Consider the following 24811-nt stretch of genomic DNA (forward strand, 5'->3'; position numbering starts at 1 on the left):
AACTCAACGACAATCACGTAAGTTTAGGATAAACTCAACCACCATTGTAAAATTGCATACAAAGAACATTCTACAGTTTGATGGTGAGTAATGAGCAAAGGATAGCTAACCATTTGACGCTAGTGTAACGTTAACTTAGCGGTCTACGACTTCACACAGACTGAGCAAAACCAAGTCTGCCTAGCAACAAGATGGTAAAAATTCCTGTATGTTTTCCAGAATGCATACTCCCTTTCAGTGAACAGCAGCAGCACTCACAAATGCAAAAAAGCGCGTGTGGTCCATTCCGTTGGTGTTTGCAGAGTCCGGCTAGTGTGCTAGATGGACGTTAGATGACGTTGATGAGTGTGCAGCTCGCTTGTTAGTGTGTGAAAGGATGCCACGAGCTGGACCATGAAACGTGCAATAGTGGCGAATGCACACGCACAGGAATCCACGCTACATGCCTGGGAAGCTTTTTTTTTTCCCCCCCTCAGGTCATCTTAGCAGAAAGATGAAAGAAGGAAGAAAAAGATGTCCAAAATGTCGTCCGCCACTTTTGCCACGTCAGCACTTTTAGAGGAGACCGTCGTCTGGTTCACGTGTGATTGGCCCCCTTACTCTGTGGCATTAAAAGGAGACGACATTGTGATTAATGTTAATCGAGGCAGATTTAGCGAGTGTTTATTTTTCAGGAGCAAGGGCAGTCGGGGGCCCGAGCTACGAGAGCTGTGCGGCGGGAGGTGAAGTGGAGGATTTGGATGGTGTGCGAAGGCGAACAAGGCTCGTGTTGTCGCTTGTGCGTGACTCCAGTTGCTTTTCCATCTTGCGGCTATTTCAATGTTTTGAAGATCAATGTGAGTCACGAATGGTCATATAGCTTTTGTTCACATTCACAAAATTCACGTGCAATATCAATGTCCAGAATAGCAAGGTTAAATCATTAGATGAGGAAAACAAACTTCATTTTATGTCCACAACAGCTTTTAATATTATAGTAAAAATATGATGTGATTTGACTTTTATTTGCTGCTTTGTGTAACTAATGTTTTTGGCTTTAAACAGGATTTTGTTGATTATTTTTTTTTTAGGTGTGTGTGTAGGGAGAGTCGGCATGCCTTTGTCGGGAGTGTGAAAGGGGGTAGCACACTAACAAAAAGGTTGGCAAAAGGTCGCTCTACTTGGTGCTCAGTGCCAACAAGGGCTCACTGTTGTGAGGACAGTGCAACACTGCCACCATGTTGACTGTATTTACTCCCGTGTCACAACACAGCAGCATTTCAATATGAGAGCATTTCTCAAACAGATTTTCAGTTTAATGCCATATGTCTTAATTTACTAAAAACTATCATATTTTTTACACATTAAAAAAGTCAAAGAAAAAGCTAGGAAGCTAGTTCAGGCTAGTTTTGATGATGTCATGCTTAAGGTTCAAACAAAGCTTCTATTTCTGTAGATTGCGTACGTGTGCTCTGGCGTCAAAACTGACGCACCTTGATTTCCGTACAGGTGCAAGCCTAATTGTTAACAATGTGCATCAAACCCTCTGCGGTGGAGAACCTCGGAGCCTCCCATGAGATGGAGAAGAGCCACTTCCCTTGGCCGGGTAACAAGTCGGCTGCGTTTACACCCACAGCGGCGCAAACGCCCATTTTTACTGATGACAGCTACCTTGCTCTTTAGAATTAAACACAACCAATAATCCAAATAATATATCACAAATTCCATATTTAAAAGCTAAATTTGACATCAGAAATAACGATTGCATCAAAAAAAAGAATAATTTGGTCAATTCCTGATGGGTACGACTAGAAAGCCATCTCTGCCTGGCCGCCTGAGGTGTGTAGTGTCATTTCTGCTCAGTAACGAAGCAGTCATTCACTTCAGCATCGACCCTCTGCCATATTTTCTGCAGCCCAGCCCCTTAAAAACACAGAATAACAGAAAAGTCTCAGATAAAATCCCAGTGTGCATTGTATCGAGCCTGTTTACACTAACGGATTCCCTTACCACTTGTGTTAAACGCAGCCCGCCGTGTTATTCCAACAAGCAAGAAAGAAAACAATTACCCAAAATGAGGCAGAGGCAAGAGGAGGCCTTGTGTGTAAAATAACAAAGACGTGCGACTGTTTGGATCTGATAAGCCATGTCGAGTGTTTCCTCTAATGCTTCTGAAAATAAACAGGCGGCCCGATGAGGTGAATGGAGGCTTGGTTCGGGGCCCTAACCGCAGGAACCGGGGAGCTTGTTTTAGGGGCCACGGTAGCTGGCAGCAGAAAAGGGCTCTCATCAGCAGCTCAGGCGCCAAGTGACTTAAGCGGCTCGCTGTGTCGCTCGGGAATCTCAACCTGCTGGGACGCACGCTTGGAAGATCCTGGTACATTGTAAAAAAAACATCATACATTCGGCCCGAGGTTTGCCAGCAAGTGCCTCCAAAATAGAGTGTCTGTGAGGTATGCGGAGGTCTTGCACGGTATGCTGATTGACAGCTGCTTGTTTTGCTTCAGTGGCCTGTGTCCCTGTTGCCACTACGCGTTAAGGATACACGTACATGTGTGAAGGTGGCGAGATGGCGTGGCGGGCACAGAGAGCGGCACATAACGCAGCGCTTGTCAGGATGACTAATAGCCCAAGGGCAAGAGGTCTCACGGCGGGGTGTTAACGGAAAGCTCAACAGCGCCAATCGGTCAACGCCGATGCATCGCCTCAAAACTGGCGGCGCAGTTAAGGCTGTTCTTTCAATGACCGTTCAATATTCAGACTAAAAAGGAAATGCAGAAGAAAAAAAAAAAATCACACAAATCTTACAACCATAAACCCATAACTAGCCACGTTTGCTTAGATGGCTACATTCTGTACAACAAATGCAAATGTTAAGCTAACATGTCTTTTAGCACATTTCTGTCACCACAAAAGTCATTGAGTTCCATTTAGCCCGCATCGGATGACATTTGAACTTCGGCGTCACACCGCAGCAAAGGTTTGTTAGTGCCGTGCTAACGGCCCATTAGAGCGGAGATGGCGAGTTTTACGTCTGCCTTTTCCGACATTCTCTTGGTGTTTGTTTTAGCCGTTTTTATGTGGCACAGGCGAGGTAGCTGTGCCCAACCCGTAAATGGTGAATGTAGAATGTGTCAGGTCAATAAAAGAGGACCACCAGTAATTTGTTGTTGGAGCAGACTGGCAAAGATTTTAAAACATTTGGTAAAGGATAACGAGGGTGGCCTGTTTAAAATGATTTTATTTTCCAGTTTGACTTAAATCTGGCATAAATTCTATGTCATGCTAAAATTGTGTTTCTACCAAAGTCCAAATTTGAGTGAGGCTCCCAAACTCAAATGCTTCAATTCTCAAATGCTCAAGTCCTGAAGCAGCTTTGTTTGTGGTTATGCCCGGCCCTCATTTCGTATGCTAAGCCTCAACTATTCCTTCTCCTACAATATTATTGTAGCTGGTGTTGACAAAAGAAACATGAATAATTATTCTGATGCCTTGCCTCGGTATCTATTTTCCTGCAAACTGACAGATTTGGGACGTTCTGTCTCTTGGCCTCAATCCAGACATGTGCGCTGGCCTACTTAGGCAGGCACTGCATCTGTGCTATAATGGCGGCGCCGGATTAAAACGCAAAGCTTTGAGACGACCAAACAGGTTAAGCGATATGGTGCGTCTCGATAATAAAGCCTGTTTTGTTCTTAGGTTGTTTTTTTTTTTTTTTTTTTAAATGTTTTTTGATGAATGAGACTATGTCGTCTACTCCTGCGCATACCTGTTTGACTGTCTGAATCGTCTCGGAAGTATGTCGAGGAAATATTTTCTCTGACATTTTGTGAACATCATGCCATCATTTTTGTTTTTGTACCTTAAAGATTAGCTTTTTAAAAGAAACGAAAAATTAAAAAAAGCATTTTAATTTTTGTAGTGACTATGGGGTGTGGCGCGTGGGTGTCCAGACTTTGTAAAATGTTTTATTTTTAGCAGCGTTTTAAGGCATGAGGTCACCATTCATTGGCTCAAAACACACACACAATAACGCACCCACACACTGTGGTAATTCATTGCAAGTGTATTGCAAGTCGAGGTCTGACGTTGGGCAAGACAAACACCAGCAAAGTCATGCATCCGCTTGGCTTCTCTCACACCTACACTTAAAAACAGACTAGCTAGCCACTGTTGGTTAAATCATTTCACAAGCTTTAGTAATAGCATCAGGAACTAGGTAGCTTAACAATATTGGTACATTGCCCTCCCTTACGTATTGGGGTCAATTTATTTGCAATATAATAAGAATGAAAAAAAAGCTTGTTTTGTGTTTGCCCTTTGATGTCAAACTCAAACATTGTAAGTCTGCAGCAAATTTTGGGGATGGAGTGTATCAGCAGTGATTTAATACCAGAAAAAGTCACTGGAAATGCTATTAGGGGCTTCACATTTCTCTTTCATCATGAGCCGTGAAGGACGCCGCAGCAGAGACGGCGATCGGAGGATGAAACACATATGGACACTAGATAATGTCTGACGGCCAGAGCTGAAGTGCATTCAAAAGAACACGGAGGGGTAATAAGCAATCTCACAAAGGAAGCTGGATGTCAAGCCTTTGCAAACGTCTATCGCGGGGGAATTGGATTTATTCCACTCCTGAGCACAACGTGACTTACAATGTGTGGATGGAAGTTAATATTAAACCCGCCTAGACTAACCGCTAACCAAAACAGCAGCACCGAAGCACATCAAGCACACGGAAGCGACAAGTTTTGTGCTTCTATGGAAATGATATTAGCCGCAACAAAAATGCGCACGTCATTTCTCGCTTTCTGCTATTAAAATTCCAGACAGGGTTTACATAGTTGTCATTTTGTTAAGTAGTGTTAGGAAACAGGCAGCCTGCTAAAAGGCGTGACTTTTGTTTGGGAAGTCTTCATTCCCTTGTGGTAGTCTTTTTTTTTTAAATTCCCATAATTGTGGTAAACCTGTACCAGGGTAAACATTTCCAAATAAAAGCGTGTGAAACTTAAACACATCTTCACCCATTAGCAGTTGAGTATATCCATTTTGATTATTTGTCATTTCCTCTGGCCTGAAATTCCATTCACCTCGAGGTAATCATGTTTTTATTTTTTAATTTAAGGCACTTTTTGGGTTGGGGGGCATATTAAGTTTTTGCTTTTTTAACGGGTCAATGTTTCACACTGCCAACAAGCTCCTGGAAAATAATGTTTTTGTTAGGATTGAATACAGTCTGAGTGCACTGATTTGCATGGGGCCTCTAGTGTTATGAAGAATGGAGTTGCTCCCCCTAGTGGACAAACATTTATTTTCTGCTGGAGAACTCAAAGTAACATCCCTCAGTTTCAACACACACACACACACACACACAAAATACCTCTATGCTCTTTACATGGAAAGCAATGAGGCGAATTACCAATTATTTAATCAATAAAGTCAAACTTGCGCGAAGAATAATTTCACCTCATTTACCTGGTTTGGCGTATAAATAGAAGTCTTTACCAGCCACCCGCCGCTTTAACGACACACGCCTACAATTAACCCTGTGACTGTAGCGCCTTGTGTGTCTACTCTACGGGTCCAGCACGGGGTCCGTCAGATTGCACACTTAGGCTCCGGCCTTCTACACTTCCACGTTCATTAACTATAGCCGTATGGCTCCTGTTGTGTTTTCTACTCCCTCCAGCAGGATTTATTGGGTGATCCAAAGAGTTTACAATGTGTTCAGAGTTGCACAAAAACACTTTTTGACAAGTAGGCATCACACTTGTCGGTTTCGGGTTGTTCACGTAGAAGGCTGGCCAGATTTAGATTCAAACAATTTTAGGTTCGGCTCAGAATTTCTGACGAAGTCTAAAAGTTTCACAAATTAAGGAGTAGAAAGTACAGATTTATGCCACAGGGAATACAGAAGATCCTCCTTCTGTTGTTTGTAAGCATGCTACGTTCCAACCGATACATTCAAAGGCCGCACCTTTACACTCCATCGTTATTTTCAATCTCGCTAATCAACAGTGTTATGACAACCTGGCTCACGGGGTAAGAGGACCTCGTTGGGATTAAAAACAAGGCGCGTGCTGAATATTGACATTAAATGTTAGCATTGCATGCGACATGTGACGCAAGCAAGGGAAATCACGTCGCTTTGTACTAATTGCGAGTCGGCGACTGCAGACCTGCGGCCGCTTCAGTATAATTGGACCACGGCGGTCTGATCAATGTCAGCCTGCTGCATCATAATCGCAGCCAGATAAGAAAAACACTGCTGCGGTGTCTCATGCATATACACATTAATATCTGGCCTCCCAAAGTTGGGCGAAACGCGCTGCCGTATTAAATCGACTGTAAACATGCGCCACACTGACAGTTTAACTCAAGTGATAACGATGAATGACCATGTTTGACGCTACTTGAACTTCTGTTCCACATGATATATTTGGACTTGTGATTATGGGCCGTACAATCACAACGCTACTTTTTTTTTTCATTCTCTCGAGCGTAGCACGCGCTGGTGTTGACTTTTGTGGTTTGCTCCAAATTGGACCTTGGCTCCAGGTGGCTACGTTTCCATGGTAACCTTTAGCCTTATCGGCGACAAGTGTTAACAATAAGGTCTTTCACGTTCTCAGTGCTTTTTTGGGGGGCACAAAGACCGGACTTTATTGAAATAAAAATCGTATTTTGTTTCGAGAAGAGAGTCTAAACCAGTGTTTGTCAACCACTGTGCCGTGAGTGATCGTCAGGTGTGCTGTGGAAAATTGTCCAATTTCACCTAATCGGTCTAAAAATATTTTTTGAAAACGAATTAACCACGATATCAGATCTGTGTTCATCCAAACATGCACATGTTTCACACTAAGTGAGTAAAATAGACTGAGATTGACATTTAGTACATGCAACTTTTCATATTGTAACAGTGAAATCCTTCCCAAATATTATTGCACTTTAAGTACACTTATTATTTGAAAGAAGAAATATGAAAGATGATAAAATACGTTTTTGAATTGATGCGTATTCAAGACACTTTGATTAAAATGACTATTTTACATCTTAACAGATTTTTGTTGGTGTGCCTCGAGATTTTTTCCAATGAAAAGGTGTGCCGTGAATGAAAAAAGGTTGACAAACACTGGTCTAAACTACCAATAGGGATACATGCGTTTTCAAAACCTTTTCAGTCACCTGGTTTGCAACCAGAATAAGTAGCGCCAGCAACTTAAAGTGGAGATGATGGACGTGACGTGTCAACGGTCCGACGAGCTCCTTCAGAGAGCAATGCTGGTGGCCTTTACAAGGATGTCTGTCTGCAAATTGCTCACTGGGCAAATATACACTCACAAAAAAAAAAAAATCACCCCTGACTGGAAAGCAGGTTGTCCATCAGAGCACAGTGCCATTTTTTTGAAAATACCATTTTTATTTGGGGTTTCCCTTGTACTATAAAAACATCAATCTTCATCAAGAAAATATAAGGGTAGAGATGATTTCATTGAAAAAAAAAAAAAAAGATGCTCTGTCGCGCCGAATTTGGCCAAGGGGGTGTCGGTTCCCCTCCCTTGCTTTTGCGACGTTTACACTACAAGGTAATGACTCCCATTCATCACTGTACTGTACTTAATAATGGCAATGCGTCTTCCCTCAAGGCTAAGCTGTAAAATAGCATAAACATCCGTCCAGGTATGACAGATGACTAGCTATGAAGCGGTGACCCCCCCCCCCAATTCTTTACAGGTTTAACATGTCAGATGAAGAACCTCCGAGGGCTTACTTTTCAGCGTGGGAAAGACTTTCTTCTTCTGGTGTTGAAACTGACTGTATCGCTATACGCGTATCGGTTATGCTGGGCAATTAATCGATTTTAATGATTCATTTGAGTATATCGGCTGAGACAATTTCTATGAAAGATTTTTGGGGGGTAAATGTGCTTTGAATAATCAATCAAAATCTGTCCTATATGAAGGCGTTTAAATCTTCCAAGTTCAAAAAAATATTTATCTCAAACATTCCGGGGTCCTCCTTCCTCTTGACCCCCGCTGAACACGCTCTGGACAAAGTCAGTTTTCGAACGACACTCCCTTCTCATCCATCCCGGCTGTTTACAAATCCCTCCTCAGCTAATTTAAAGCCACGCTCGCCTCGTCACCTGTTGAACTTCATGTTGCGGGGACGCGGATCGGAACTGCCACGGGTCAGAGGTGACTGTCTGGCCCCTAACTTATCAAAGCTGTGTTTATTTAAAGTCTACGTGAGGACAACAAACAGAAAGGAGTGTGGGCGAGGGAGTCATTTTGAGGCAAATCCCCGCTAAGGAATGGAGATTAGCAGTCCGCGCGTTTCACATGCTTGTATGTATGCACGACGTCGTCGTTGTCACTCCCAATCGCGCTGACGGTGGTTTGCGTTGCTCTGGAATACTGTAAGGCCAATTTTGTTCGCCATCTTGTGACGTGGAGTCAAAAGGCCCGAGAGCGAGGTCCGCTCTGGGAAAAGTCTGCCTTAATAGGCACTTGTTTGAGTAGCCACAGATGGTAATTTAAACGCAACGTTATGTCTTTGTAGCTAGAATTGTGCGGCTGCTGGAGAGTCCAAAATATACGCAAGAGTCGGTACTGACAAGCGTTATGGTTCGTCTGCGGTCACTATCAGGATCCAAAACTGTTTGATCTATTTGACAAAATTAAGCAGAGCGTAAGCTATGTTAGCTTATCATGCTAGCTGTTACCTGTCATACTGTATACCTGTTTTAAATTTGGACCATGTACCAGTTGTTCACTTCCTGTTTTATTGTAGCTTTGTTGTTTTGATGCTCCACAGTGTAACTCGTGTAATCCAAAAGTGAATCCAAAAAAAAAAAAAAAATTGCACTGACCCAACTTGACCCGGCTTTGTTTTCCCAAGCGCCTGCCCCACACATGGTGTCAAGGATGGGCTCCCCCTGGTTTATTGACTCTGTGTGGCCTTAGCAATAAGCTATTCTTAAGGCAAAGAGGGAACTTTGTTACGGTGAAATACTACACGATGAATCTCAGCGGGATACTCTGCATTGTGATGTTTTAACGGTCCTTGTCTTTTTTATGTCTCACTTTGACTTAGTAGGCAGCGATGCTTGTTTTTCAAGTGCTTGGTAAATAAAGAATTCTCGAATGATACAAGTAGTCTCTTGGTCCTGTCATGTTCTGTGCCGGATTTAACTTTACAGTGGTATAACCTGATGTGTATCAGGCAGGGGGGGGTCCAGGGTGAGGTGGCGTAGGAAAGGGTGAAACGTGACGGGCAGGCAATCGCATAAGTTCCCCTTTGTGAGCACACGAGGAGGTAAATGGTAGACTGTATGGGGAACACGGCGTGTGGCCTTGAGGCTTTCCCGGGAGGTAGCGTAGCGCGCTGGAAACGCACGGATATCTACGGTATCTCGCTCTCGAAAAAATTCTGAGAACCAAGATAAGAACCATAAATAAAGAAAACAGGGAACAGTGATGAACGGTTGGCCCATAAATTGAAAAACAAAAGGCCGACTAAGAATTTTAAAGAAACTATAATGAGAGGATAATGTCTTTTTTTTTTTTTTTTTATTGCATTTCTGTCTAGAAGTGACTAGAAGGACATTTTGCTTTTTTCCCCTCTTTCCCTCCTTTTAAGCACTGTTTGTGTTTTAAGCCGACTTCATTTTATACCCGTAATTGTTTTGGACGTCCACTTCTTCGTATGCGTAGGAACATGTGGTCTGCATTACATGATCCCCCAAAATAGAGAAACATTTTCCTCAATCCATAATGAATGCGGGATCATAAAAAGCTGAGTTTAATATATTTATTGTCAATCATCCGCTTCGAATTTATGCAGCCTACATTTGCTTTATTAAAACAAGGTCAGTTTCAATTATTGATACTGTTCAGAATCTTTGCCTTCATATTCATTTAAATTAATTTACTCCAAAAAATCATGTTTATTTTCCAAACTTACTTCCTAATTAAGACTGCAACTATTTTATTCATATTGATGATATTTGTCCGATCTCGGTAGCGAGGCCCCATGGAGTCCCTCGGCAGCCTGGCGCGGCCTTTCGGCACCTCGAAGCCCACAGAAAGAGCCTCTTTGTTGGGCCGGAGGGGCGCTCCTGACGTCCAGTCATGACCGCGCTTCCATTAGCAACAGGCTTCCAAATAAGCGGCCATTGTGACGGAGCCTAATACCCGCCGCCGCGTGTGTACTATTTACACAAGGAGGAGCAGAAAATTGTCCCTCCCATCGTGTCGAGACACAAGAACACTTTTATAACTCCCCGCCGTCACGCACGCGAGCTTTTCAGCAGCTTGATTGACGGATGGACTCCACTGCAAATGTGAATCTCAAATGTTTTTTTTACCCCATTAAAATCAATGGAACTGTCATTAATCACACAGCCCCCCCCCCCACCAAAAAAAAAATAGACAGCATTCTATAATGTTCAACTTGGTAAAAATACAGTCATAATTGACTAAAATGTAAACAAAAAAAAGAAAAACTACTCTTCATCTTTTTTTAGTATATGTGCCTATAGTATTTGTTATATTGTCTGTTGCTCCACCCTTTAAGTTCAAAGTTCATTTTATTATATTATTACCTTTTTCTCTTTTTTCTCTGTTGTGCTGTTTTTACTTTTGAGTTTAGTTGAGATGAATAAGGAAACTTGGATAGGGGCCTCAAAAGAGCCTTCAAACCAAAATGGAAGTGGCCCTGTGTGACTTTCAGTGCATGAGTTCTTGAAACTTTGTTTTGGTGGGTCTACTCATCATAGACATCCCGACCAAATTTCACATTGCTGAGTTAAAGGAAACAAGTTAACTGCAGAACAGTAAACTTTGACCTCAGTTGCTAACCAAAACAGCAGCACCAACACTCATAAACAGTCAGTGGAGACGTCGTAAATGAAAGGCCTGTGCGGTAATTTTTTTTCCGACTCGAGTGTGTGATCCTTCCTGTGTTCAATGACGTTTTGTGTAATACCACCCGTGAACACGTTTTTTTTTTTTATTGCACGGATTTGCAATGACCATTTTACTGCAGCTGTCATATAAACGCACATAAAAAAAATGACAGACATTGACTGATGCATGGTGACATCTTACTTGCAGCTTGCTTTTCTAATTTGAAGTCTTTTTTTTGTGGGTGTGTTTTGGAGCTCACTCCGACGTTATTTCAAATTCTAAACTCAAAAAACAGGAGCTCATAAAAGAGCAGATGCTTAACATTTCTTTTAATAGAAGAAGAAAAATTTAGGAGGATTGTTTTGTGGGCGCGTCACGTGCTTGGGTGTGTTTTTCTCTCCAGGGGAAGCCCTGCTCCTTCCTTACTGGAAATCTGCTTAGGTGTTTTTCGGGGTAAGCATGTGATAAATACTTCATTTCCTCATTTTTAGGGACAGTACGATTCCTCGACACAAGTTAATAGTTGGATCAAGGCCGATCAATTCTTTTCTGTCCCGAAGGATGACAGAGATCCATTTTTAATGAAACTTTCAGTCTTGAGGGGACAAAATGCAGCACGGCTCCTGCTGAGTGAAAGAAAATGTTTTAGATCACTTGTCAGACAGGTAAAGAGAGTTCAAAGATAAGTTTTCATTTTCAACACGTTCAATTTGTTCATATTACTCTCATTACATTGAGCAAATGTTAAGTTGATTTTATTTAGATCCAGACAGTTGAACATCAATCACTACAGTGCACTCACAGACAGGGCTGGATTTTTTCCCTAAAAAATTTAATTCTGGGTAGCTAACGAGTATGGGAAGCTCTTGAAATAATAATTTATTTTGCCCTAAAAATAATGGCAAAGAAATAAAGTAGTTTCAAGCCATTTTACACAAGGCACCTAAACCTTTACCAGGCCATAATTAGTCTTTGGGGATTCTCGCTGCCTTTCCATAGTCACATTATCCTTGCGAATGCTTAACATTGTCAAGCTCAGAAACAATCTTTACAGCGTTAATGAAGCCAGTCATGAGGCTCCAATAATAAAAACTATTCCGAGCGGAAAAGCCCACTGGTAGCCAGGCCACATTTTTTTATAGGGGTCACAACAATTGGGAGGAAAAAGCACACCTGATTTTTTTCGGCGCTGTAAGAATGTCAACACACGAGGGAAAGCCGCTGCCTCCCCAGGGGATGGTCAGCGGGGCACGGGGCAAATGCCAGAACCTCTCACCTTTTGCCATAAATCCTTACGAGCCACTCTCTCGCTGAATGTCGCAGGAAGGTCAGGTGTTTAGGGCTATTGCCTGCCTGCTATTAGCTAGCTAGTCCAACTGCATGTTGGCACTAATGTGTGATTTTAGAGAACAGAAGTTTCAGTGACCACACTTGGCAAAAATGTCTGGGAATAAGCGAGCTTCTGTGTTTGTGTGCCTTGATTCTGATAGAAAATGGAAAGGACGCATGTTGGGGTAATTACCTATCAGTCCACTGTCGAAACTAAACAGCCGTTTAAAAGTTGATTTCTTGTATTGATGTCAAAACTGGTCATCGTGCTCCGCAGTGGACATATTTAATTGCTGTTTACTACTATATGTGGGCGTCTTGATGACCAAAGTTTCACAATCAATCACTATTCACCTAAATGTGCTGCAAAAAATGGCTGCCAGACAATTAGAAAAGCACATACTGACGTCAGTGCCTCCCAGTCATGAACCTCACCGCACGTCACTGCTTTTTTGTAATTATAAAAGTTAAAAGGAAGTTCAAATCAGCTTGCAAACCTCCCCTTTGTTTTGGGCTTTCAGTGTAAATTTAATTAGCAAATTAATTAATAACATAAATGTTACATTAATAAATGTTAATTTAAAAAAAAAATGTTTGGGATGAAAAAATATTTTATTTTTGTTTATTATCAACATTGATTACTTATTTATTTTTAATGCATCTATTTAGCACTTAAATGATAATCAATTAACACATTACCTGTGATGCAAACAAAGGTTTTCCACTGGTGACATCTTGACTCTAAAATCGACTAATATGGGCAAAATAGTTTTGGAGTGATGGTCAACAAGGGTGTGGAAGAACACGAGGGAATGAATCTGTGCTGTTTGGCTTGGCCCAGTAATGCATTGCACAGCAACTTACTGGCAATTTAGGGCTGTTTGACCACTGGTGGTCACCTGCCTAATGTCTCCACTTTATAGTTTTTCTGTAGAGTGTGCATCTCAGCAGCTCTTCTAAAAAGATATTCATAGTATCTTTGGGGCTATTTTGTGGTTGTGTGTTCTGGACCACGAGTACAAAACCAAGGTTGGCAAACTTTTACACTCAAGGGCCACATTTTATTTTTAAAATGGACAGAGTGACTAGGTAAGACATAATCATGACTTGTGTATTGAAATGACTTGAAATGAAATTCAATGACATTACTTTTTTAATTCAATTACTTTCATAAACAATGCAGCGATTGATTAATGATTAATAAATGGCATTTCCATTCATTTCAAAAGATTATTTGAAATGTGTGGTCATTGTATGAACTAAACCTGTGCCTCAAGTGATGACTTGGCTTGATGGGTGGGCTGGCAGTCCAGAAACTCAGCTATTTTTATGCACATATTAAAAAGTCAGTTTCCCTAAATATTTCCCCTTTAAAACATTGCCTGGAGGGATTTTACCCACCCTGTTTGTTTGGACCCCAGTAGCAAAGCCACGTTTGCACCTGGCACGCACGATCCGCCAAGCCAACAGATGCCAGCAAAACCACGGGGGTCAAGGGGTGACGTCGCTGATGTCAGCATCACGAGCACGGTTTTTGAGCCCGACACCTCTTTTGGGTGACACGCCAGGGCTCGGGGGGGGGGGGGGGTACGATGGCAGCGCAGTCACAGAGGACAAAGACAGCCTTCATACGGTGTTCATTCAGCCCTGGAGACCACTTCTGCTTTCGTGTGTCTGGAAGCGAAAAGGTGGCAGCGAGACGCCAACATGGAGCACGGCAGGTTATTTACAGACTTGACGTTTACTCAATGTTACACTGTCCTTCTTTAGTTCCGACCTGCGTGTCGAAGTGCAAATGTAGATATCCGTACTGGGTTTCTCTAATGACCGAGACAAGGCCACAACCTAGGCAAGCGACGCCGTCTGCTGTGAGGAAACGTCAGTGCCGAGATGACATGTAATTTAGTCTGGGGGCCGAGACCGGAGGCCCTACAAAAACAGCGTGTGGTCTTGTCATGTCAGCGTAGGGCTGAGCGATACAGCCTTAAAATAAAATCTTTTTTTTTTTTTATTCAATATCTAATTTTAATATATTTTGGCTCCTTTAAAACAAAAAGCAAATGACAATGACATCATTTAACATGAGTATATGTACAAGAATATGGCAACTAGAGAGCTAGCATAGATGCTAGCAAAACAATCGACAGAACTCTTTATACTCAGTGTTCTATCTTCCTCAACAGCACAAACTCCAAAAAGTCAATAATGACTGAGTCTGGAATCGGTGGAAAAAAAATGTGAGGAAACTACCAAATACCAAAAAACAAGAATCACCCGTTAAGCACAAACTACTGGTCAGCTGCTATCTTACTTCTTCCGATACCACCCGTCCATTTTTTTCTTGATCTTCGTCCATTGTAAGATAACTTCTGTTTATACGGAAGTGATGGACGCCGGCGGGGGTGGACGCTACTGGCCCGAAGCAAAAAGTCAAGTTACCAGTGTTGAAACACTGCCTGAGTCAGTCCAGCCAGCGTTCGGTTCTGGAAACTGCCCACACGCACATCCTCAGTACAGGCTGATAAGACGTCCTGACTTACTCAATGAGACCGCTATCACCTACATATAAATAGCTCAGCTTGAAGGTTCTCAATGAGCACCCATCTAGTCACGTGCTTTAAACCTAATGATCAAGCTTATTGTTTAATATATGGCCATTAGGCTTGAATGGCTTCCATGAGCTTCCCATTCCACATGGTTTGACTTCAGCACTATTAACAAGTGATTAATTATAAGCACTCAAGGTCGCTGAGGAGCTCCCGCTGTGCGCAGGGCGCCACATTTTAAGCAGCAGGCCAAAGTCGCCTCGCGTCATTTGACACCCAGTAAGTACCGTGTCATTAAATCCCCCCCCCCCAAAAAAAAAGCCATCAGGTCGCTTCCTATATTGCTTGCTGAAGAAAAGGTTTTCTACAATCTGTGTACCGTAGTCGCAACGATTCAGCTTGTTGTATTTACTCGTGCATGTGAAAGGGGGGGGGGGGGGGGGGGATATTTAATACACGTCCCACTCGGAAAGAAAACTCCAGATATCAGCACAGCCGAGTGGCTGTTGGTTTAAAGCCGCATACATTATGCATGTCCTCGCACTGTACAAGTGCACACGCGTCCACGGGCTCCTATCATCATCGGTCCGCTTGACAGATCTGCTTCCAAGGTGCGGGGGTCCCTTAAGGAGACCTCTACTCAATAGAAGAGGGGAAATGAGTCGTGACACTAATGACGCCAGGGGAGGGGAAAAACAGCTCCAGTATCCCTACATTTTTTCCTCCATATATATTTTACAAATGAATTTATTTGTCCAAAAAAAAGTCAGGCTTGGTGCAATATAATAAGAGAATGTAATCTTATATGAAACTTACTAAAATAGTAAAACATGCATAAAAATGACAAGCGTCTGGCCAGTGTGCGGCTAGCGCCAGAAGCTAATGTAGCAGTCCACCGCTTTGACTAGTGTTGCTTTATTTACTAGAAGTCTTCCACGATTTGTGAAGATCTCATGTAATTTAGTCGTAGAAACTCTGAGAATTTAGCATTGTAGCATATTTGTTTGCAAGAAATCTGGAAAAAAAAGTATAATTTGATTTCGATTCAAAAAGACAAATTCCTCGTTAAAATCAACCAATAAATCTACAACAAATCAAGCCCAACCGCGTTTACTGCCGTCTTTAAAATGACGAACGAGCATCGAAAGGATCCAATGAATATTCAGCTTGTTACGCGCTAAATGTGTAGCCAGGTCTCGCTGCGAGGTTAACGCTTTCCTCCATTTCGATTTTAGTAGCCAGCGGGGAGGCTCGGGGGTTCGCGGCAGACAGCTCGGCGCTGCCAGTCCCGAGCAACGTTAACCCGACAGTGCTGCCCGAGGGGGGTTTCACACCCCAACGCCACAGGGCCCGAGGACGTCAGGGTCTCGTTGGTCGGAGGACCCCCTACGGCGCCTGTCCGAGTCTCAGCTGCGCCTGCCGCCGGTGGGCCTGTCAAAACAGCCGGCTCGTTCGAGTGAGCGCTGCAACTGACAGTGATAAATGGCCTTGTCTATCCGATATGAATTTTAGAACCGCAAGACTTACAGTCCACCGTGACTTTATTTGTACAGCGGCACAATCCCAAACATTCTGCACTAAAACTGTAAAGAAAGAATTCTCAATGGTGCTCCTGAAGGGAACAAAATGCAGACCGTTTGTTTTTTAGAATGTGAGATTTCAGTTGCCTTGATGGTGATAAGAAAACTGAAGGCTTGCGACACACACACGTCTTGTCAGTCTCAGGAAGAGCTCGTTGGGTTGATGACAAGGCAGGGGTGGTCAGAAAAACCTTCTGCCTGAGGCCCCAGCATGCCCTGGGGGCTTCCTGTTTAGTAGGACAAAGCCACCGTGTATCGGGCCTACCATCCCCATGTCAGACCCGTATCGCCTCCCACTCCGGCCCCACATCCATCCCCACCTCCGCAACAACTTTGATTCGCGGCCAAAGCAAACAGTTCAACGGCGAGGATCTGCCACAGTGCCGGTTCCCATAGCGACGGCACACGAGGGCACTGGATCGGACTCGATGATTGGAGCGGACAAAGAGGCCGATTCAGAGACGCGGCAATGGATGGCCGGCAGAGTTCGGATGGAAATAAAAACAACAACAAAAACAAACGACGGCATGCAAAAACTTATCGCTTTCAATCAACCGAGTGATATTAACATGTGCTGTCACTTGAAGCAGGCGCGCTTGACAGAAAAACGTTTGTGTTTCAAAGTTTGTGCGCACGGATTATGATGTCATTCCTTGATGAGATTTTTTTAAAAAGTAAAATGTTGACAGTGCGTAAAGTGTAAAATGTGGGCTGCCTATTTAGCACGTAGAAATAGTAGCTCTACAGATAACTAGCTGGCTAGCTAGCTAAATAGATAACTGGCCCCTTTAATTTTATTGACATAAATGTTTTATTTAAATAGATTTTTAAGAATAGTTTGTCAAGATTAAATAGTATCGCAGTCAAAAGTTTAATTTAAGGTGTGATTATTTCGCAAAAGTTAAATATGTTACTCTTTCTAAATGAATGTTTAAAGAACAGGAAGTTATTATTACATTTCAATTAACCATGTTTTGATTGTCATTATTTAAAAACAACAGGATTCAAACTTTTTAAAAAGATAGCAACATGAGATGCTATGCAAAATTATGACTGCGGTCATAAAAATACACTTTTAGTAACCAACTTGATTGCTCCCTTTATAGCGAGGAAACGCTTGAGGAGATGTCTAAAATTCGTAACACATCCAGAGGGGCTTCTGTTGTCACAAGGCCATGTTTATTTCTGTTTTTAATTTGCCAAAATGATTCCCATCTGTTAAAAGGTTATTGTTGTGCTTGTTATAAAAACGCTTTTGCCAGAACCGTTGATTAATTTGAACGTGGTCTGCGGACTCGTGCCCCCACCGGCCAATTATCATAATCCCAGGCTGTTTATTATTATTTTTTACTCCGCTGCCATTCCCGACGCCTCTGCAAAATCACGGATCATTGCGCCAAGTAAGTAGTCATAGGATAAGAAAAACACAGAAATAGTCCAATCACTTTACTTCTGTGCTAATTTAATGAATCAGCCCATATTTGTGTTTCTTCATTTCGCTGGAGAAGACGCCTCATTCATCATTGACTCAGTTGGCATGGATCACTCCTTCCTTTGTGACTTTGTTTTCTGATTAAATCCTGCAATCTCCCCCATATCCTAAAATTCCATTGGCTAGCGTTTCAGATACCGTGGATACATTATTGGGTGGAATAAATGTCAATTGATACAGCAGCTAATTGGTGTTGATGTCACTTCAAAAAAAGAATGTGAATAGTGACACACTGTCAAACTATAAACATAAACACAATCCACACAAGCACATAGCGTTCGTTGCCTTAGATCTGTCATTTTAGCTTAATGCTAACAAACAATGCTGGCTAACTAATAGCTGTAATTTTAGCTTAATGCTAACAAACAATGCTGGCCAACTAATAGCATCTGTGTCACGGCTTTTAAAAGTGCAGTAGCTTATGTCGGCCAAAAATATACAATGCGACACTAGCATATAATTTAAATGATTTCTTAGAGACGACATTATACACAACACAATCATCCGGTCAATTTTCCTTGCTGGAATCGAACAGTAGCACAGCAGGAAATTGAATTTCCTCAGGCCCTTTAACATGTTGGATAATAGCCACTCCCAGAAGCCTGCTCCCGCCTGACCTCCACTTCCACCTGTTTTGGTCGCACGGCCTGCCTCGTGTCACTCACCTCGTAACGCTGACAACACCGCCACACCGAGTGTAAATTACCGCATTCACCCGTTCGGTGTCCTGGCTAATAATCCCGAGCGAGTGGCAACGCGGGCCTGCTCCGTACGCCGCGTGTACGTCTCTGTGTCAAAGTTAATAACGGCTCACTTTCCCAGGTTGTGCCCAATTCCCCAAACCAGGCCAGGTTGCAAGATCACCCCGTCGATACAATAAATTGTTTGTTTGCAGAGCTTGAGGACAATTTGCTGGGAAATTGAGAAGGAAGAAAAAAAAAATCAATGTGGTCATTGTACTGCTATCTTGAAAATAACCACCCAAAAAACTAAACAAATGTGTTCACAAAACCAGGACACATAACACCAAATAAATGTTTGAAATAGAGCCAGTTCCCGCTTCCAAAGTTCCGGTCATACACCAAACTCGAGACTTTAGTAGTCTCTGAATTTTAACACCTTACAGTGATTCAAAACCCTACCCTGAATGCTAGCTGCACTTCGAAATGATAGCTGGATTAATATATTATACGGATATACAATTTACATTTATTTTTTTGTCACAAACAATAAACTAATCAGAGATAGATATCGTAATGTCAGCTAACCGGTTTTCCGAGCATTAAGTGGCATTAGGGCCAAAACAAAAAGCTCAATGCAACCGCCCTGATTTCAATCCACAGCTTGTCAACTGGATTGTGGAATTGGATAATAACGTGGCACATCTGATATATGAACTCTAACTCATAGCTTATTAGATGTGCTGAATTTAACACCGAATCGAGACCATTTAGTTTGACAGGCCATTTACTTTGAATTGAGAAGAGTTTCTGGGGGGGGGGTACTATTTCATTGTGCATAAAGATCTATGGATATAGTCGTCCTTCGTTTATAGACAGAAATCCGCAAATGAACGGCGACCGTACGATACGGTAACGTAAAGTTTTTGATTTCGCTCCCCCGCTGTTGGATCACAAGTCACACCGGGGCCACGCGAAGCTTTTTAGTCGTAAATTGCCGAGAACGGTATCAAAAGCCCGTCGAAACCGCCTGTGTGGTTTGTGAAATGGACCTCCTCCTACTCCAGCGCCATGTTTTTGGAATCACTTCCAGCTGCTTCACAGCCACTAATGGCACCTCGGCCCGCAGTGCTGTTTTAGCACTGGCCAAGTTTTGGGCTCCAGAACACCCCCCCCCACACACACACACTTGACAGCATCCGAATGATGAACACAAAAAACTCAAACATCTTCATAAACTACACATAAGACCGTGTCACGGCGGGTTAATTTGTTGTGAAATGGCGTCAAAGTTCTTAAACTCTCTGACTTTTTTTTTTCGAGGCTATCGGTGAAATCTGGGAGAGTGAGAGAACCGCTTGATAACCTTTCAACCCTCAGACGTACAAATAGTCTTTCAGTGATTTTGTGTCTGGGATGATAAAATGACTGGAGGGAAAATTCTTTTGTAAAAGTGATCTGCTCTCAATATCAGGATTACACAATTACACTGTAAAAAATATTTGTTATTTATTTGGGAGCGGCACCAAATCAGCCTAACAAACACAATTTCACTTCTACCAGTGTACTGAATTGTCTTACTCGTGAGGACAACACGCAAGTGGACCTTGAATCCACTCAAGGGAAGAACGAAATGCTCACACGTGCACGCAGTATGTTGGCCATTTCTGTTGAGCCATGCAGGCCTTGTCAGATGTTAATTATCGCATGAAGCGTTTCCCTGCGTCTGGCAAAGAGTTGTGGCCTGTTCAATTGAATGCAACGCTGTGAAAGCTTGTTGAAGATGGAGCCAGACTGCCCCCAACAGATCAAAGGTGGTACTGCAAAAGAGGAAAAGCGTTGAATGCTGAATGCAGTCATTTATGTCACATTAGTGATTTTTTTTACATGCTACATGAATGGTGTTGAAGCTTTAGATTTTTTTTTTTTATCTATGATGGGGGCTGGTTGCATTTATATATTGGCAGAATTGCGTTGACGTATTCGTTCCTCATAGAGGGGTCCTGACGAGCTGGACTGTTGATGGATTCACCAAAAACAGAAGGTGAGGATACACAGCTTCCTCCCTTGGAGATTTATACGCCGACATCCAGATGCCGGACACGCCGGACGTGAGCATTTCCAAGCGGTTCGGCTCAACACGCCAAGTCGGACGACTTCCCGTCAGGCCGTCATCGCCTCTCAACGGCCGACCAATAGTCCGTCGACGGACTGCGTTGGTGTCGACAACCTCTTCCACATTCCTGCTCGCTGCGACTTGTTCTGGTGTTTGTTAATAGAAGCTTGCTTGCTGGAATATGAGGCACCGAGAACTCCTGTTCAACGGGAAGGTGACGATGTCAGCGCGGCACTATCAATAACTTTTTTTCAAATTGGAAATATCAAATAAAATTGCAAATCTTTTTTTATCTAGGTTTTTAGGTGCGCCTTACAGTCCGGAAAATACGGTACTATAAGCAAATGTGTTATGTGCGTGACGTCAATTTAAGCAAATTTCAAAGATGATTCCTATATGTTACTGAATATACTGATTCGATCAATTTGAAAAAGTTCACAGGTTGCCTGACAAGCTAAGGACGAGGGAGTTTTCTGCGAGTGTGTGGCTAGCTATGAATCACTGATAAGCGCTTGTGGCGAGTGCATTTTACACTGGCCCAAGATTGCCGACACTTTGTGTTTGACTAGATCACCATCAGAAGAAGAAATGAGATTTAGAGGTCCCCTGCCATGAAGTTATGATCAGTTAATCATGACCAAAGACACGGAGATGGATGAGTCAGAGAGGGCATCACGAGATGTAAAGCAGGCCCCCGCATTCAACACGCAAATGCTCCTAATATAAAATAATAAACAGTTGAAGATTGATGCTTGGTTGTACGTCACCTCCCTGTACAAAGTCAAATTCCTAAGGCCCTTGTCTCTTTTGTCTGACTTTTCTGAACAGGTTCTGACCCCAAAATATCCTCTGGAATCTTTGAACATGTCATCAAGTTTGATAATACATATTTTAAAAATACTGGACGTAATTTAGAAATGATTCATCAAACATTAAATTCATTAGAAATATAAAAAAAAAGAAACATATAGATCTTACATGCACATGGAGTTATTTATTTATATCAGATTAATTCATGTCCAAAATTTGATTTCACTGCTGTCAATATGCATTTTAGATGGTAGGCCCGTAAACAATCACTAATTACACCTGAACGTCCTGTTATCGCCAGCAAAATATCCTGAAATTCTAGATGCATGCGAATGAGCCCGAAGCTGATCGCGCAATCTTTACATATACAATTTGGAGGCCCGTCACAACGACTGTTGCGAGCTAGCATAAACAGGCTATTATTCAAAGCCAGGGGCATTACTTGAGTTCATGCACGCCTTCACATCGAGCTGGATGAAATATGGATGCTAGCTTTAAAATATTGCTTATTTTATAAAATCCAAATTCCAAAACTCTTAGGGGCACAGAATTGATCCCTGTGGCACCCCCATAAAGAATCCCTGATCATTAAAAAAAAAAATCATGGCTGGATTCAATCATTTCAACAATAAGTCAAACCTTACATATTCAACACCGGTTGAGTACCCTCGCCAGTTTCACATTTCGCCGTGTGGATAAATATACAAGCAGCTGTTTCTAGGTTGCATTGGAGCTCTTAATGGCCCAGGTTGCTTATTTTTATCCCGCACCGCTCGAAGAGAATATGAATTGTCTCGGGTTCACACAGGAACTCACCTCAGACGAAGGGGGAGGTCGGAAGGGGGCGACGGGGCTCAAGGTCGCTCAGGTTTGTCTGCCTGACACTGTCGGCATAACCCCCCAAGCCACTCCACAATCTGTGGAATTAAATGGAGGATAAATATTATCGAGTGCAACCGGAGAGGCTGTTGTGTATTTGTGCTGTGTAGGAAGAGAGGCAGAGGGAATAGCAGGGGTGAAAGGTCAAGGTGAAGAGTGACATTGCCATCAGGGGTTCTCAAAATTGGTTGGTCCAAGGAAACATTACAGAGGGCAAGTTTTCACAAGGATCCACATAAGGTCAGTTAAAAATAACCACCCCCTGAATGCCATTAGAATTTTAAAAAAATGGAGAGAAAAAAAGGTCATCATGCTTTCAATATAATTTATTTGGAGAGGTCACTTGGGTGGAGCTGCCCCAGAAACAGTCCAGCCCACCAGACTCAATCCCTCCCACCAGAATCAATTCCTCCCTCACAAACTTCGTCAGCCAGCCTGCCTCCAAGTGGACGGAAGCAAGTGTTAATTGCTAGATTGAAAAATGAGCGACCGATTTGATTGACTAAAGTGATGTGAATTGAGAGCCTGCTTGCTGACTTCAACTTAATGGCTCTAAGTAACATAGCTTAAACATAATGAACTGCTTAAATTGTGTTCTTACACACATGTCAGTAGGTCCACATAAGCATTAAGTTATTTTTTAAAATGTTTATTATGCAGTGTGTGGTAAACATGGCCGTAAATGAACTCTGTGATTGCAGTAAATGGTAGCGTAGCTGGTATGGTAGACCTTCCTAATGTACTTGTTTAGCAGTAAAAAAAAATAAAAATAAAATGTGTTCAGTGTGTGTGTGTGTGTGTGTGTGTTTTGTGATAAATTCTAGTAACCTTTTTCCATATTATAATTCTGTGCTTGTGTGTGTGTTTAACCTGCACAGATGCATCAGACAATACTACAAAGAGGGCAGGATCTTTCATATCGCTAGGAATAAATAATGACCTCAAATGTAATGTGCATGTTAACAAAAAGGTCAAAACTGCATAAAAGATATACATTTACAACATCGCCCTACAGCGTCATTACCGACATTTAATGCTTTGCACCTGTAGTCATTAAAGATGATAACATAAAACATGAAACATAACGACGAACATACTGTAGCGCAAGTGACGTGAGCAGCGTAAAATTCAAATAACCTCTCAATTTTATTCCATCAGTATGGTGAAGAATTGAACTGCAAACGCATCTAAAAATGAAAAACCATGTCACGAGTGTAGCAGAGTTAATGCTGATGACTGAGTTCAACAAGTCTGGTCTTTTCGCTTGAGCTGGTCTATTTAACAATAGATTTTACATACCTTCCTTACGGCCGGGCGAGTGTCGTGGTTAGTGCTCTAGACTCTCACTCAAGCAATCCAAATTCGCCCCCATACCACACAGATCCATTTTCTTTTTCTTTTTTCTATAAATCAAATAATCAAAAATCATGGTCAAAGCTTCACGGAAAGTGAAAAGTGCCACCCGCCTCACACCCACTTTCTGATTGGCTGTTTGATCTGTGACGTCACTTGGACACTCCCTGAGGTACACTGCCATTTTCAGGTGTACCTAATAACAGGCCACTTTATGAGGGAAAAAGCTTAAGTGAAAGTGAAAAGTGCCACACCCGCCCTACCCCCATTTTCTATTGGCTGTTTGATCCGTGACGTCACTTGGACACTCCATTAGGTACACCGTCATTTTCAGGTGTTCTAATAACAGGCCACTTTATTAGGGAAAAATCATGGTCAAAGCTTAACTGAAAGTGAAAAGTGCCACACCCGCCCTCACCCCCACTTTCGGATTGGTTGTTTGATCCGTGACGTCACTCAGACATTCCATGAGGTACACCGTCATTTTCAGGTGTTCTAATAACAGGCCACTTTATTAGGGAAAAATCATGGTCAAAGCTTAACTGAAAGTGAAAAGTGCCACACCCGCCCTCACCCCCACTTTCGGATTGGTTGTTTGATCCGTGACGTCACTCAGACATTCCATGAGGTACACCGTCATTTTCAGGTGTTCTAATAACAGGCCACTTTATTAGGGACAGATCATGGTCAAAGCTTAACGGAAAGTGAAAAGTGCCACACCCAAACAACCCCCCACTTTCTGATTGGCTGTTTGATCCGTGACGTCACTTGGACACCCCATTAGGTACACCGTCATTTTCAGGTCTTCTAATAACAGGCCATTTTATTAGGGACAAATCATGGTCACAGCTTAACTGAAAGTGAAAAGTGCCACACCCGCCCTCACCCCCACTTTCGGATTGGTTGTTTGATCCGTGACGTCACTCAGACATTCCATGAGGTACACCGTCATTTTCAGGTGTACCTAATCACAGGCCACTTCATTAGGGAAAAATCATGGTCAAAATTTAAATGAAAGTGAAAAGTGCCACACCCAAACAACCCCCCACTTTCTGATTGGCTGGTTGATCTGTGACGTCACACGGACACTCCAATAGGTACACCGCCATTTTCAGGTGTACCTAATCACAGGCC

General features: G+C 42.5%; 1 long non-coding RNA gene across 2 annotated transcripts; it reads right to left on the reverse strand.

Moving 5' to 3' along the window:
* Positions 1–945: 945 nt before the first annotated feature.
* LOC147044142 (uncharacterized) lies at positions 946–23867 on the reverse strand. Of its 2 annotated transcripts, XR_015068530.1 has the most exons (4): positions 23802–23867; positions 23624–23727; positions 22262–22362; positions 946–1902 (listed from the first exon to the last, which is right to left on the reverse strand). It is a non-coding gene; the product is annotated as an uncharacterized LOC147044142 (long non-coding RNA). The 2 variants fall into 2 exon arrangements; XR_015068529.1 differs by lacking the exon at positions 23802–23867 and having other exon boundaries at positions 23624–23785.
* Between the last annotated feature and the right edge of the window lie 944 nt (positions 23868–24811).

This window comes from Syngnathus leptorhynchus, chromosome 16 (genome assembly GCF_054491065.1).
Source record: "Syngnathus leptorhynchus isolate UIUO chromosome 16, UIUO_Slep, whole genome shotgun sequence".
Classification (NCBI taxonomy): Eukaryota; Metazoa; Chordata; class Actinopteri; order Syngnathiformes; family Syngnathidae; genus Syngnathus; species Syngnathus leptorhynchus.